The following is a 15911-nucleotide window of genomic DNA, read 5'->3' as shown; positions in this document are numbered from 1 at the left end:
AGCTAAAATGTACCATTTATTTAGATCAAAGAAGCATAACTTTTGGAAACAATTGCTTTTCCCAATCTCTGATTGTACTTGCAATGATGGTTACTGTTGATACTGATATACTGACAACGGCTACTCAGAGACAGTGTCCAGGACAACCACAGCTGAACTCAGATTTTAGAAAGCCAGGAGCATATGAAAAATGCTCAGTCATTGTTATTATGATCTTTTTTCCCCTTTCCTTCCTTCCTTTTTAATGAATGAATGAATGACAGAGTCTTGCTGTGTCACCCAAGCTGGACTGCAGTGGTACAATCATGGCTCACTGCAGCCTCAAACTCCTGGGCTCAACCAATTCTCCCGCCTCAGCTTTCTGAATACCTGGGACTACAGGTGCAGACCACCATCCCCAGCTAATTATTTTAATTTTAATTTTTAGTAGAGATGAGGTCATGCTGTGGTGCCCAGGCTGGTCTCAAACGTCTTGGGCTCAAGAGATCCTCCTGCCTTGGCCTCTCAAATTGCTGGGATTATAGGTGTGAGCCACCGCACCTGGCCTATGATGTTAACTTATTCACACCTTTTGACATTGCCAAAAACTAAGTTTTACAAGATCTCTCACCATATCTCTGGGGATGGGAGGAGGGAAGGAAGGATAATGGTCTCATATTCATAATAGTATTTGCAGTGCCTATTCTCACAGTGATAAATGACTATCACCTTTTCGAGAGGATGAGTGAAAGAAAGAGGGAGGTGAAAAGAATGAAAAAGGAGGTAAGGTCCTGGTAACATATCATCTTGTTTCTAAAGACAAAGCCCCTTGAACTGTTCCAAAGAAAACTTACAATCCAAATTAATAACAATGTACAGACATCACCAGGTCACACGAAAAAAAATTTTCTGAACCCAACTTCAAAGCATAAAATGAATATCCCTTTGGTGTAATATATTTTGGAAGGCAATTAAATTTGTATATAGTAATACCCATTTATTTCTGGATTTAAGTACTATATTTGAAAAGTTCGAGCCGGGCGCGGTGGCTCAAGCCTGTAATCCCAGCACTTTGGGAGGCCGAGACGGGCGGATCACAAGGTCAGGAGATTGAGACCATCCTGGCTAACATGGTGAAACCCCGTTTCTACTAAAAAATACAAAAAACTAGCCGGGCGAGGTGGCGGGCGCCTGTAGTCCCAGCTACTCGGGAGGCTGAGGCAGGAGAATGGCGTGAACCCGGGAGGCGGAGCTTGCAGTGAGCTGAGATCCCGGCCACTGCACTCCAGCCTGGGCGACAGAGTGAGACTCCGTCTCAAAAAACAAAAACAAAAAAATAAAAAAAAGAAAAGTTCAACTGAGTATTATTACATAAGTCTCCCTAAAATTGTTTTTATTTTTAAAAAGTTTCCTTTAAAAACTTAAATCTTGGTCCCTTTGATCCAGACTAACTTCAAATAGAGAAGCAAGGAATTTCAAACAACCCAAAGATTTTAATGATTTCCTTCGGATCACCTAGCATTAGAGAAAACCTATGTAAGCTTGGGTAAAAAACAAAAAGCAAAAAACAAAACTATATATATATGTATATATATAACAGTATGAGTTATAATAAGCAGACCCTACCCATTTTTTTTTTTAATTTAGAATGTATTTGAAAAAGATGAACTATTCCCACACTTAAGTACAAATTTGGAAATAAAACAAGTTACCCCCACTTGGATTTAGAGTGTATCAAACAAGGAGTTTGAATCTCAAATTTTATAAAAGTTATTGCAAAGATAAATAATACTTAGAGATTCCTATTTACTCCTTTTTTCTTCTTTTTTTGTAGAGATGTAGTCTTGTTATGTTACTGAGGCTTATTTCAAACTCCTAGTCTCAAGAGATCCTCCCATCTTGGCCTCCCAAAGTGCTGGTATTACAGGCGTGGGACACCGTGCGCAGCCTTATCTACTCCTTTACTGAATGTTTAGTGCTAATACCTTGCAACTTTTTTTAAAGACAAAAAGTTAAGGAGTAAAAGCAGAGAGTAAAGAGAAAAAGGAAGCCCATCACAGATAATATCTTATTGCTAAGCAAATAGAAGAATGATTACAAGGGAAATATAATTCAAGTAATTTAGATATTTCATGATTCAACTTCTTTTGCAAATAAACTCTAACTTGGAAGTTCATATTCTATATCATTTAACAGTAACATCTCTATATTGATACATGCAAGCTAGCATTTTGATATATAAAAGTGAATGGTCTTATCTATAAAAATAAAACCTAACTTATTTGCTTAATTTGTTAATATTCTATAAAATAATTTGGTCTTAATATTATATTTCACTTCTAACTATTGTATAGGTACATCTTTAAAGAGAATACAAGCAACTACCAAGTACCAAGAAGGTGGGGTACCGGCCATACTTCTCACATCAAAACAAACCTTTCTAATTTACTAAGTTCCAGTCACTATTTTTTTTAACTATATTCCAAAACTTTAAAGTCTAATTAGAAGTTTTTTCCAGTACAAATTTCTTGTTTTTGTTTTCATTTTAGCATTCCTGCTATAAATATCTAGTCATGCAGGTTGAGAGTACAAATTGTCTCATATTCCAAGATCACATCGCTGCATATGGCAACTATGCTTCATTCTTGTTCCCACTACATCACAGGTCAATATTCAGACATGAAAGCACACCCCTATCACTCTGTCATTTTTCTAGCTCACATTCTTTAGTGAAACCTCAAATAACCAAATAAGTTCAACAAAAATAAGAATATACTATGACTGGCTTTATTCTTCTGCTGGCTAATAAGGCCTGACAATAAACTAAAGTTAAAAAGAAACACTTCGATTAATCCATGAGTCAAGCCACGATAATTAACCTTTAAGAAACCCCTTTAAGAAAAAGATTTCAACAAATGAGGAAACCAAGGCAAACAGAAATAGAGGAGGAGAGAATGAAGAAAGGAAGTAACAGAAGGCAGACTGTAAAGGAAATGTGGGAAAAGGAAAACAGCCATAAGTAGTATCAAGGTGATAAATGTATGACATACACTTCAAATAGTGGGAAGAACATAAGCAAAGCAGAAGCTAAGGCAATCTGAGGGAAAAGGAGGAAACTGAGGGAAGAGGACAAAATACAACACTGGAAACAGGTAAGTCAGAAGAAAAAGTAGGTGCTTTATGCTGCAAAGTAATCTGGCTTCTAAAACAATTTATTGAGAGAAAAATACATAAATGGTGCAAATTGCTACTCTATGCAAACCTACTGATGACTTGCAGAGATATGAAGATATGATTAAGCCCTCTTGCAAACAGTGGTTATTCTTTAAGTTCCAACTTATTTTTTTCTTATTACCTCAAAAGATTCATTACAATTCTGGACACATAGCAACCTGGTTAAAGCACATTAGTAAGAGCTTATGAAAAATAAGGTACTTCTGGGAATTCCAGAGACAAGAGTCAGTTTCATCCAGCCCATGGTCAAAGATCACATGAGTGCTGGCTGCTGCAACCACATATTCAATTCCTTGCTATTCTTTAAGTTGGCACCCACCATCTCACTCCCTCATTAAAATAATCTCTTCCTAGTCCACTCGTAGTTCATAAGCAAGATGATTTGGTTTTCATGCTGGTGTGTGAGATGTACCTCCCTCAAACCTTGTTACTATGTTGGCACAATACCAGTCTGACATGAAAACAAATGGGCCAGGGATAGTGGCTCATGCCAATAATTCTAGTGCTCTGGGAGGCTGAGGCGGGAGGATCACGTGGGGCCACGAGTTGGAAATCAGCCTTGACAACATAGCAAGACCCTGTCTCTACAAAAAAGTACACATACAAACAAAAAATTACCTGGATGTAGTGACATGCACTTGTAGGCTCAGCTATTTGGGAGGCTGAGGCAGGAGGATTGTTTGAGCAATCCCAGGAAATTCCTGAGAGTTTGAGGCTGCAATGAGCTATGATTGCACCACTGCAATCCAGCCTGGACAAAAGAGCAAAAAAACTCTGATTCAAAAAGAAAAAAAAGTTAAAAAAAAAAAATCTCTTCCATCTGTAAAAGAGGGAAAAGAAGGGTACTAGAAGGCAGCCTCCTTTAAGAGTTCCTTAACCCTTGCTCTACAGTTTTATACTTGAAGCAAAGTAAATCCCAACTTCTCCCAGTCTCTTTGGTGCAAAGATACCCTTTGTTCTCTAGACAACACAAATTGGAAGCAGCAACAGGCTCTGGTTTACAGAAGATTCTCTCTGATGCTATGATATCACTTACTTTATACTAATATCTAATTGGCCTTCATTCAGTCTAAGGATTAACCAAGGAACAAAGCGAAAAACAGGTTTTAACCAAAGCTGAGATAACACAAAGAGGTAGAGCCTTTCAAATTATCTAAGCTAATCATCAGAAAAAAAAAAGAAAACACAACTTGAGAATATGGCATTTTACCAAAAAAAGAAAGCCCTGAAGACAATTACTATGAATTTCCTAAAGATACATATGTTGCTCATTTAGAGAAGACAAATTACTAGGGCTTGCCTAGGAAAAAAGTCAGCTAAAAAGGATACCATCTCATTTATCTCAATACAGATACCCCAGTGCCTACTCCAAAAGGTTCAAAATAACCTCCCCAATCACTCTCTTCCATAAACCCTGGTCAAACTACCCTCAAAATGAGTCATAAATATCACTACCTAAATGCAATTTGCTCACATTGCTCCTATTCACTGCACAGTCTCCAATGAGATTGACAAAGGTAAATCCTACATATTTCTTCAAGGTACACCTAAATTTCCTTTTCTCTGTTTAGACTGCTTTGACTCAGAAGTCATTCTCTCTTTTGCTTACCTAACAACAAGGTCCTATTGGACATATTGGACATTTGCATTATCTTAAGAGATTATTTTTTGTAGTTTAATTAATGCTATAATTGAACAAATCGTGTTCACACATTCTCAAATACAAGAAATGACTACTTACACCTCTAACATTTCAATTTCACTATTATTTTCTAAGCTCACCACACCTTCCCTCTGGGACATTTTTTCCTACTGAGTGCACCATTTAGTATTTCTTTTAGAAAGGTTATGTAAATGGTAAATACTCTTATACTCTTATGCTACGTATTTTTAAATGTCTTAATTTTGCCCTCATCCCTTTTTGTTTGTTTGTTTGTTTTTTGGAAACAGGGTCTTACTCCGACCCCCAGGCTGGAGTGCCATAGTGCGATCATGGCTCACTGTAGCCTCGACTTCTCCAGCTCAGGTGATTCTTCCACCTCAGCCTCCTGAGTAGCTGGGACTACAGATACATACCACCATATCTGCTAATTTTTGTATTTTTTTATAGAGACGGGGTTTTGCCATGTTGCTCAGGCTGGTCTTGAACTCCTGCGCTCAAGCAATCCTCCCACCTTGGTCTCCCAATATGCTAGTATTACAGGCGTGAGCCACCTTGCCCAGCCTCATCCTTGAATAATAGTTTAGATTAGAAGGACGACCTTAGGGATATTACAGAATCAGCAGACCACTTTTTCAGTTTCTGGTCACTAAACTGTGTTTTTATCCTGCTTTTGCCCCTTAGTTCATAGCTTACAGTAAGACCACAGCCCCAGGCAGAGCTGGCAGCTAACATTTTAGTGTCAATGATGGAAATCAGGCAAGGGGAAGGATTCTCCTGGCTTCCATCCCTTCCTTCAGGTGAGAGCTCCCCCATCTCCTGAGAAGTGGCTGAGGAGTAGTTAAGCAACTTCCTGCTTCTGGCCAGGAGCGTGGCAGTCTCAGAGTTCCAGGGCTACTTATCACTTTCTATTTCTGGTCACCTCCTGGTCCTTAGAGATGTTTGTCTTGATTTTGAGACTAGGTATGTCGTTTTAGTTTTATCTTGTATATCCTTTTGTTGCCATGTGGGATATGGTGTTGAAACAAGACCTTCATGGAGCCACTTGACTGGAACTCTCCTGTGTTCCTCCTTGACACTGGGGTGCTCAGCATGGTGCTGACTACAGAAGAGTTGATAAATGCTGATAATTTTTACATAAGTTCAAGTAAATGTGCATATATGCAAACATATCAATGGGATCCTGAATAACAAGAGAAATAACACATTCATAAACAATCCTAGTGGCATATAGGTTTTACTTGCTTTGATTTGTAACAACCATACTGTCCATCTTATCCAAATGAATGTAATAATCCTGGGTTATTCACAATGAGCTTCAGTTACAATTTTAAGAAAACCAGGGAGCTGATAGGTATAAATCATACATGGTGTTGACACATCTCTTTCTGACTTCCTCTGTTCTCTACATACACATTATTGAATTATACAATTCAATACATTTATAGATATAAATGTGTATCTATATATATACAATATAATTTAATATGATTCAGAATATGATTCAATACAATTATAGAATTCTAAAAGATGTTTATCTTGAATCAAAAACTGAAATGAACATGAATCAACTTGAATGGTTTTGACCCATGCAGCCCACATCATCCTCAGAAGTAACCCATCCCAAGTCTTTTTGTAGAAAGTGCATATTCTAAGGAAGAATAAGGTGTATCCCAAACAGTACCACGATACAATAAATTTGCAAAGTGTAGTATATCAACATCACAAAGAGAAAAATAATAATCTCCATGAATTCTTGGTTTTTTTTAAAGCAAAGAGTCAAAAACTAAAAATTAATCAGGGTATCTTCTGTAGTGATCAGAAAAAAATTGTCTTTGCATCTGGAAAAGGCTTCTACTTATTTTACACTGACATATTTATGCTATGAAGAAAGTAAATTCATTAGGGTATTGATTTCAATTAAAATATTGTTTAAGAACATCCAGGTCAAGCACAGTGGCTCACGCCTATAATCCCAGCACTTTGGGAGGCCAAGGTAGGCAGATCAAGAGGTCAGGAATTCAAGACCAGCCTGGCCAACATGGTGAAATCCCATCTCTAATAAAAATACAAAAATTAGCTGGGCATGGTGGCGGGCATCTGTAATCCCAGATACTCGGGAGGCTGAGGCAGGAGAATCTGGGAGGCAGAGGTTGCAGTGAGCCGAGATCGCGCCACTGCACTCCAGCCTGGGCGACAGAGCAAGACTCCATTTCAAAAAAAAAGGATCCAACTGCCTTTGATTTAATTATCTGTTCCTCACACAACCTTTTTTAAAAAATTTTTTTACAGATAGGGTCTCATTCTGTCACCCAGGCTAAAGTGCAGTGGCATGATCATAGCTCACTGTAACTTCAAACTCCTGTGTTCAAGTGATCCTTCAGCACACAACCTCTTTAATAACTTTATCTTCTAAGAGAATCAACATACCAAATAAAAGTGTACTGTTCTGATTTGAGCTAGTTTTTTTAATCTACTATACACAATAAATTGACATTGTACTTTCCAGTTGCTTTTGAGTAACTGGTAAAAATTAGTGCTTCCACCCATGAAACTGAAAGCCTAATGGTTTTCCACCAAAGCGCAAACGTCTCTATTGTTTAAAAAAAAAAACTCTGTACATCCAATGATTAATCATCCCTGCACAGCCATATTAAATAATCAAATCTTTATTTTATTTTATTTATTTATTTATTTTGAGACGGAATCTTGCTCTGTTGCCCAGGCTGGAGTACAATGGCACAATTTCAGCTCACTGCAACCTCCGCCTCCAGGGTTCAAGCAATTCTCCTGCCTCAGCCTCCTGGGTTGCTGGGATTATAGGCTTGTGCCACCACATCCGGCTGATTTTTGTATTTTTAGTAGAGACGGGGGTTTCACCATGTTGGTCAGGCTGGTCTCAAACTCCTGACCTCGTGATCCGCCCACTTTGGCACTGCACCCAGCCATAATCAACTCTTTAAATCATTCAATTTACAGTTGGAAATAATCTCAGTAATGATCTCTTCTATAATCTCTGATCTCACTGCTTTTACCTGGTACCTGATTTTCCTCCTCCAGCCCAGTGGTTCTCAAATGTTAGCCTAAGGATATCAGAATCCCTTGAAGGGCCCACTAAAACACAGGTTGCTGAGTCTCCCACCTCCTTGCTCCTCACCGGGAAATTCCCATTTAGTAGTTCTGGTTTGGCCCTAGAATTTGCATTTCTAACAAGCTCCCAGATAATGCTAAAGCTGCTAGGTGTGGGACCACACTTTGAGAATCTCTGCTCTAGTTTCTTCCCTGTTTTACTCCTGTAGAGTTAATAAAACTAATTTTACTTAGACTAGACATTCATGACCCAGGGCTCTCATACTAAAGTGAATTGAGTTTAACATGCAAGCCCTTCTGATTATTAGAATCCTCATTTATCCTAAACTCATCTCTTGACAAACCTAGCAAACTGATTCACAATTCTTGCCTCTACAATGATCCTGCCTCAGTCCTCCCTCTGCTAGAAGGCTCTCCTTTTCTGCAAATCAATGGCCACTATTTTCTTTATCAATCTTTATTTATTTACTCATTCATTCATTCAATAAATATTTATGAAGTACTTGCTATGTGTTAGTCACCATGCTAAGTGGTGGGAAGAAAGACCAAGGTCAAAATCTTCCATGACTAACCTTAAATCAACTCCAAACACCTCATGACTTTGTTACTCAACGGGATACTGATCCAGACGCTAAGGGAGGGTTCTTGGGTCTCAGCAAGAATTAGAGGCAAATCCACAAAGCAAAGTGAAAGCAAGTTTATCAAGAAACCAAGTTTATTAAGGAATAAAAGAAGGGCTACTAGGTAGAGGAGCCCAGAAGGCTGCTGGTTGCTCATTTTTATGGTTATTTCTTGATTATATGAGAAACAAGGGGTGGATTATTCATGCATCCCCTTTTTAACTTCCTGATGTTGCCATGGCATTTGTAAACTGTCATGGTGCTGCTGGGAGTGTAGCAGTGAGGACGATCAGCGGTCACTCTCATCGCCATCTTGGTTTTGGCAGGCTTCTTTACTGCAACTGTTTTATCAGCAAGGTCTTTGTGACCAGTATCTTGTGCCCACCTCCTGTCTTATGCTGTGACTAAGAATGCCTCAACCTCCTGGGAATGCAGCCCAGCAGATCCCAGCTCCCAGCCTTATTTTTTTTTTTTTTTTTTGAGACAGAGTCTCCCTCTGTCGCCCAGGCTGGAGTGCAGTGGTGCGATCTCGGCTCACTGCAAGCTCCGCCTCCCGGGTTCACGCCATTCTCCTGCCTCAGCCTCCAGAGTAGCTGGGACTACAGGCGCCCGCCACCACGCCCGGCCAATTTTGTTTTGTATTTTTTAGTAGAGACGGGGTTTCACAGTGTTGGCCAGGACGGCCTCGATCTCCTGACCTCGTGATCCGCCCGCCTCGGCCTCCAAAGTGCTGAGATTACAGGCGTGAGCCACCGCGCCCGGCCCCCAGCCTTATTTTACCCAGTCCCTATTTAAGATGGAGTTGCTCTGGTTCAAACGGATGGAGTTGCTCTGGTTCAAACGCCTCTGACAACTTTGTATCCACCTTAGAAGTTAAATTGTTCAAACAAGAAAAAAGTATCCCCAAAGCACATCAAACTGTTTTTTCCAGGAGTGGAAATAAATATGCCACGAATCTGTTATATTTTCTTTCCTGGTATTCTTATAACTTAGTATCCATTTTAGAAAGCTCTAAAAAGAGCTAAGGGTCTAATAAAGATGCCACTATTTATATGTTTAATACACTTGCAGGATCTTCCTCTCAAGCGGTAGGTTTTAAAAAAAAGTAACTGCTGGTAGTTAAAAGTTGATGCTCGGTAGAAGGAAACTAAAATACTTGAGGGCAGGAAACAAGCCTTCCTTCTTGCTGTTTCTGGAGTTTACCTAGCAGGTGCTCCAAAGTTAGATGAATGGATGAAACCACCCACTGCTTGTTAAACTTTTTAGACAGCATATTTTTACAGATAGCACTACAGCAATACATAGTTCATGGTAACATTTTATGCACTCTTGAGTAAATCTTCAAAGTCCTATGACAATATTTTAAAATTTGCTTTTACTAATGCTTAATTTTTAAATAATATTTATTCATATTCTAGAACAAGTTTGAATGAAGTCATACAAGTTATCCAAGACTAATAACCCCATGGAATAAATAAAATTTATTAATGATAAAGGAAGCTTTCAGATAGACCCAATTAAGTCAGTCTTATAATTTTATTGAAGCTTGACAGAAGAGTCCATGTAAGTGCAATAAAGTTTAATGGAAACTCAGTCTGGTACTAAAAGAGTAGGCATTATATGCAATGAAAGTATAAATTATAAATAAGAAATAGTCTTATAAGAAGTTTGAATTTCCTTGAAATTAGCCAACATATACTTACAATCAAATTTATATGTTCAGTTAAGAAGACAGCTACAGTGATGCTATATATTGTTTGTACAGTCTGCATTTGAAAAATGAAGTTATTCTTTAACTAGCCATTTCTAAGCCAAAGTTAATGGTTGTTTGAAAATGAGGCTCATTACATGATTCTGCAAATGTACTCTGTAATAACTAACATTACCACACAGCTGTATAAACATATTTACCATGACATATTCTTTTACCACAGGTGTATGTTTTCCATTCTGAGCATTACTAATATGCATCTGAGACTAGTCTGATGTAGAACTAACATTTAAGGGAAGAAATATTTCTTACATTATTTAACTGTTTATAAAATAATATTTTAACTGGAGAACACTTAAAACATCATAATCCATGTTATTTTTAGTGTTTTTATGCTCCAACTTGTTCTTAAATCGGTTTATGATAGTTACTTCTTTCTTATTTTAGATCTATTAATAATAGAATCCTCACCTAAAGAGTCAATAAAATCAGTCCCTAAATAAATGATCTGATTTGTATTTACCAGCATGCATATTTGCAGCATGAGTAGTTTTTATGTCTTTCTGGTAACAAATACAGTTTTTGAAAGTAAAAATATTCCAAAAATATAATCAAATGACTGGAAATTATTAGTTAAAATATGAGGCCAGGGGCAGTGGCTCACGCCTGTAATCCCAGCACTTTGGGAGACCGAGGCGGGCAGATGATGAGGTCAGGAGTTCAAGACCAGCCTGGCCAATATGGTGAAACCCTGTCTCTAGTAAAAATACAAAAATTAGCCAGGCATGGTGGTGTGCACCTGTAGTCCCAGTTACTCAGGAGACTGAGGTAGAAGAATTGCTTGAACCTGCCAGGCAGAGGTTACAGTGAGCCGAGATCGTGCTACTATGTTCCAGCCTAGGCAAAAGAGCAAGACTTCATCTCAAGACAAACAAACAAAAAAAACAGTCTCTGAATAAACTAAAGATAAATTACCGTTTCTAAATTCATATAGTATATCATATTAAGAGAGAAGCTATCAGAAATAAACTTTAGTCTCTTTTTAACATCATGAATACTAATTAACGTACTAAATGATACTGAAAACATCTGTAAGTATGTTTCTATATAAATAACATCTTCAGTATAGCTCAGAACAAAAGGCTTAGTAATGACTTATGATGTAATAGTGAAGACTGAATGACTACTTAAGCGCAGAGGCTTCAGAAGCTCACACAAATATATTTTCTATCTAACAAGTAGTTTAGACAATCTTGGAGATTACTTTTTAATTTTGGAAATGTAAAATACATTAAAAACCTCACATTGGCAGGTACTGGTTTTAAAAGATGTCTAAACCTTTACATAATGGACATGAGAATATTTTTTCAGCTTTTGTCCAATAACTATTAGCTTCATCCTTCCCGATTAGGGAAATGAATAAGAAGACTATCTTTCTCTTCCATAAAAGGAATTTGAATGGCAGGAGTACACAACTCATATGCTAGGTTTTATTTGATCTAAGTAAGGCTGCCACACAAACACTGAAGCAGATTAAAATAAAAATAAAATGTATTTAAGCACAAATTTGATGTTTATGCACTCTACTGCCTCCTTCTGAGGAAAGACCCAAACATAAGTCTTCTAATGCACAGAAGTAGTTCTCTTCCCTAACCTCTGAGTAGACACCTCAGAACCTAGGAATGGCTTAGGTATCTGATTCATAAAGAATTTAGACTAGTAATCTTTAGTGTACTTGGAAGGCAATGTCAACTATCTATGATACCATCTAATTTTACATAGTGTAGATTAAGGTCACACTACATCTAAAGTTCTTAAACAGTGATCACAAAGCCAGCTTAAAAAATCTGAGCTCTTTAAAAACAATCGGCAGAACTTTGTTTTCCCTCTCATCACAAAGGGAAAGAAAAAATAAGCAATTGGTTATATTAAAACAGATATCCCAAGTTATCCAATATCCTAGTAAATATATTTACATATATAAATTTAGCATTTACTTTTTATAATATGTATTTAGACATACCAAAATACCCATTTCTTTGCTCATTTTGATTCTTATATCTCACACTTTCCATCTGGGTTCAATTTCCTTTTAGTGAAGTATATGCTTCTGTAGCATTTCCGACAAAAATCTATGAGTATTGGCCAGTGGCTCACACCCATAATCCCAGCACTTTGGGAGGCCAAGGCAGATGGATCACTGGAGGTCAGGAGTTCCAGACCAGCCTGGCCAATATGGTGAAACTCTGTCTCTACTGAAAATACAGGCTGGGCACGGTGGCTCAAGCCTGTAATCCCAGCACTTTGGGAGGCCGAGACGGGCGGATCACAAGGTCAGGAGATCGAGACCATCCTGGTGAACACGGTGAAACCCCGTCTCTACTAAAAATACAAAAGCTAGCTGGGCGAGGTGGCGGGCGCCTGTAGTCTCAGCTACTCGGGAGGCTGAGGCAGGAGAATGGCGTAAACCCGGGAGGCGGAGCTTGCAGTGAGCTGAGATCCGGCCACTGCACTCCAGTCCCGGCGACAGAGCAAGACTCCGCCTCAAAAAAAAAAAAAAAGGAAATACAAAAATTAGCCAGGTGTGGTGGTGATGCCTGTAATCCCAGCTACTCAGGAGGCTGAGGCAGGAGAACCACTTGAACCTGGGAGGTAGAGGTTGCACTGAGCAGGGATTGTGCCACTGCACTCCAGTCCAGGTGGTAGAGTGAGTGAGACTCCATCTCAAAAACAAACAAAAACAAACAAACAAAAATCTATAAGTATTACATCCTCAGCCTCTGCAGGTCCCCAAATATCTTTGTTTTTCACTCTTACCCTTAAATTATTTCCTTCAGTACTTTAAAGATATTATTCCATTGCCTTTGTCATCTATTAGAAGTCAGTTTTCAATCTTCATTTTCATTCTTGGTAGAAAACCTATTTTTTGTCTCTAGTCACTGTTAATACTTTCTCTTTTTCTTTCGGATATCTATTTCATATGCTTTCCTGGCTCCTCAAATCTCTCACGAATCCTTCATCCTCAAGCTTGGCTCATGACCTACTTCACTAAGAATACAGTAAGAGTGTACAAGCAATCAGAAGAGAACTTCCACAAGCTATCACCACCAGAGCGATTCACCCACCAGCATCTGTTCGTGGGTTAGTTTTCTGCAATCCTACGTTTCTAGAGATAATCTGTCCTTACTTTTAAAAATAATCTATTTGTGTACTATATTCCACTTCCTCTCATCTACTCAACAAGACCATCAAATACTTCTCATCTTTCTCATTTTCCCTCTGTGTTGGATCATTCCCAACAGCATACAAATATGCTTTTTTCTTGTCGTGTGGGTCATCTGAGTGACACATTTGAAAATGTTTTAAACCATTAGGCATCTTTTAAGTCAAAAAAATTCTGCTATTATTAAATTCCCCAAGCCTCAGTTTACCCAAGTAACAAACCTGAATGTGTACACTGTAATCTATAATAAAAGTTGAAATTAAAAAAAAAAAACCAATGGTACATGGCACATAGGTACTCAATATGTAAAATGGCTTAAGGGATAAGTGTATTAATATATTCCTGAATGTGAACAAATGAAGGAACACTTCAAAAAATTTTTGGCAGGAAGTTTCAAGAGTTACAAATTAAGAATTTTCCATTTGTTTTTCAACAAAATCACTTTTACTCTTTAAGAACACTCTATGCCACATAAAAACAAAGTTGATACTTCAGTAACTGTGTTCCCTCTGCAACAATTGGCTTTATGATCTCAGTGTTGAAAAAAAAAAAATCTATTTACCACTTCTGAAAAAGACATTTTGATACTGGCTTCAACTTTTATACTACATCTGCTAGTGCAGGCTTTCTCCACCCAAAACAATGTTAATATTCCTGCAGTTAAATTTCTTCCACATACTGTAAGACATAATCCACATACTAAAAGCTAAAATCCCTGACCAAAACTTTACAGATAAGTGGATTTAATAAGAAAGTGTATGTTTTTCCTCAATGAACATGACTAGTGAATATCAGATGTCACCAGTTCATCGAGAGAATATCAAGATACAAAGCAGGGGAAAAAATTACAGTAAAAATGTACTACTTACTGGGAAGATTTAAGACTTAAATATTCCGATGATTCAGATTCGATGGGGAATATCTTTTTGAAAATAAATCTGAAATGGACATGTACATGTTTTTACATTACACGTATGTTTAAAACACCAAGTACTTTAGCCTCTGTACATACAGAAAAGTAAATATAATAAAACTGATATGTATTTTTTAAATAAAAACATTCAAGTGAAAGTGATAGATGTTAAGAAATGTTTCCCTGAGGGAATAAGGCTTAGCTCATTATTTCTAGATTTAACCACAACTATTAGGTGCAAAATGAAATTATTAATGACAGGTTCATTGAATTGCCACCTAGAAAGCTTAATAAAGTATCCTAGAAATACAGTACAAATCCCCATAAATTTAGCTGACAAAGGCTTTTAAAAAGGATACAAAACTATATGCTAACAATATTTTTCATTATTTTTTAAAGTTTCATGTTTTTATTTCTAAACAACTTTGAGGTATAATTTATATACAATAAAATGTACAAATTTTAAACACACAGTGCAATGAGTTTTGACAATGAATAGATGCATCCATGAAACCACAATCTCAATGAAGTTATAAAATATTTCCATCACCACCAAAAGTTCTCTTGTACCCCTTTGTAGTAATCTCCCCACTATATCCCATCCCAGACAACCTCTGATCTAATTTCTTTTTTTTTTTTTTTTTTGAGACGGAGTCTCACTCTGTTGCCCGGGCTGGAGTGCAGTGGCCGGATCTCAGCTCACTGCAAGCTCCGCTTCCCGGGTTTACGCCATTCTCCGGCCTCAGCCTCCCGAGTAGCTGGGACTACAGGCACCCACCACCTCGCCCGGCTAGATTTTTGGATTTTTTTTTTTAGTAGAGACGGGGTTTCACTGTGTTAGCCAGGATGGTCTCGATCTCCTGACCTCGTGATCCGCCCGTCTCGGCCTCCCAAAGTGCTGGGATTACAGGCTTGAGGCACCGCGCCCCACAACCTCTGATCTAATTTCTATCATCATAGTTTTGCCTGCTCTAGAACTTCCTAAATGGAACTATATAATATATATAATACATACTCTTTTGTGCCTAGTCTTTTATTCAACAGATATCTATAAGATTCATCCACACTGTCTTTTCATTGCTGAGGAGTATGCCACTGAATGATTTTATCAAATTTTGTTTGTCCACTTCCCTATTCATGGATAGTTAGATTGTTTTCAGTTTGGGGCTATTACAAATAAGATTGACATGGACACTCATAAGTAAGTCTTTTTGTGGGCACATGTTTTCATGTATGTAGGGAATTACTGAGTCATAAGGTACATGCATGTTGACTAAGAAACTCCAAAACTTTCCAAGTAGTTATGCCCTTTTACACTTGTTCTTTATTCTCTCTGATACTTGAAATCTTTGGACTTTTTCATTTTAGCCATTCTAGCAGTTATAAATGGTATCTCATTGTGGGTTTTAAATAATTTCCCTGATGACTAATGATGATGCTCATCTTTTCATGTGCTTATTGGCCATCTGTACATCTTCTTT

At 37.8% G+C, this 15911-nt stretch overlaps 1 protein-coding gene and 1 non-coding gene across 2 annotated transcripts in view; one reads left to right on the top strand and one right to left on the bottom strand.

The window, feature by feature from the left end:
- The window catches only part of DISP1 (dispatched RND transporter family member 1), a 195573-nt gene that overhangs the window by 86128 nt on the left and 93534 nt on the right, over positions 1-15911 (bottom strand). The gene's annotated exons all lie outside the window — the stretch shown is intronic.
- On the top strand, positions 3567-3670 carry LOC111537182. Its single transcript, XR_002729938.1, has one exon. It is a non-coding gene; the product is annotated as a small nucleolar RNA U13 (small nucleolar RNA).

Source organism: Piliocolobus tephrosceles, chromosome 1, assembly GCF_002776525.5.
Source record: "Piliocolobus tephrosceles isolate RC106 chromosome 1, ASM277652v3, whole genome shotgun sequence".
Taxonomy (NCBI): domain Eukaryota; kingdom Metazoa; phylum Chordata; class Mammalia; order Primates; family Cercopithecidae; genus Piliocolobus; species Piliocolobus tephrosceles.
Note: the sequence above shows the minus strand (reverse complement) of the source record. Positions and strands in the feature narration are given on the sequence as shown.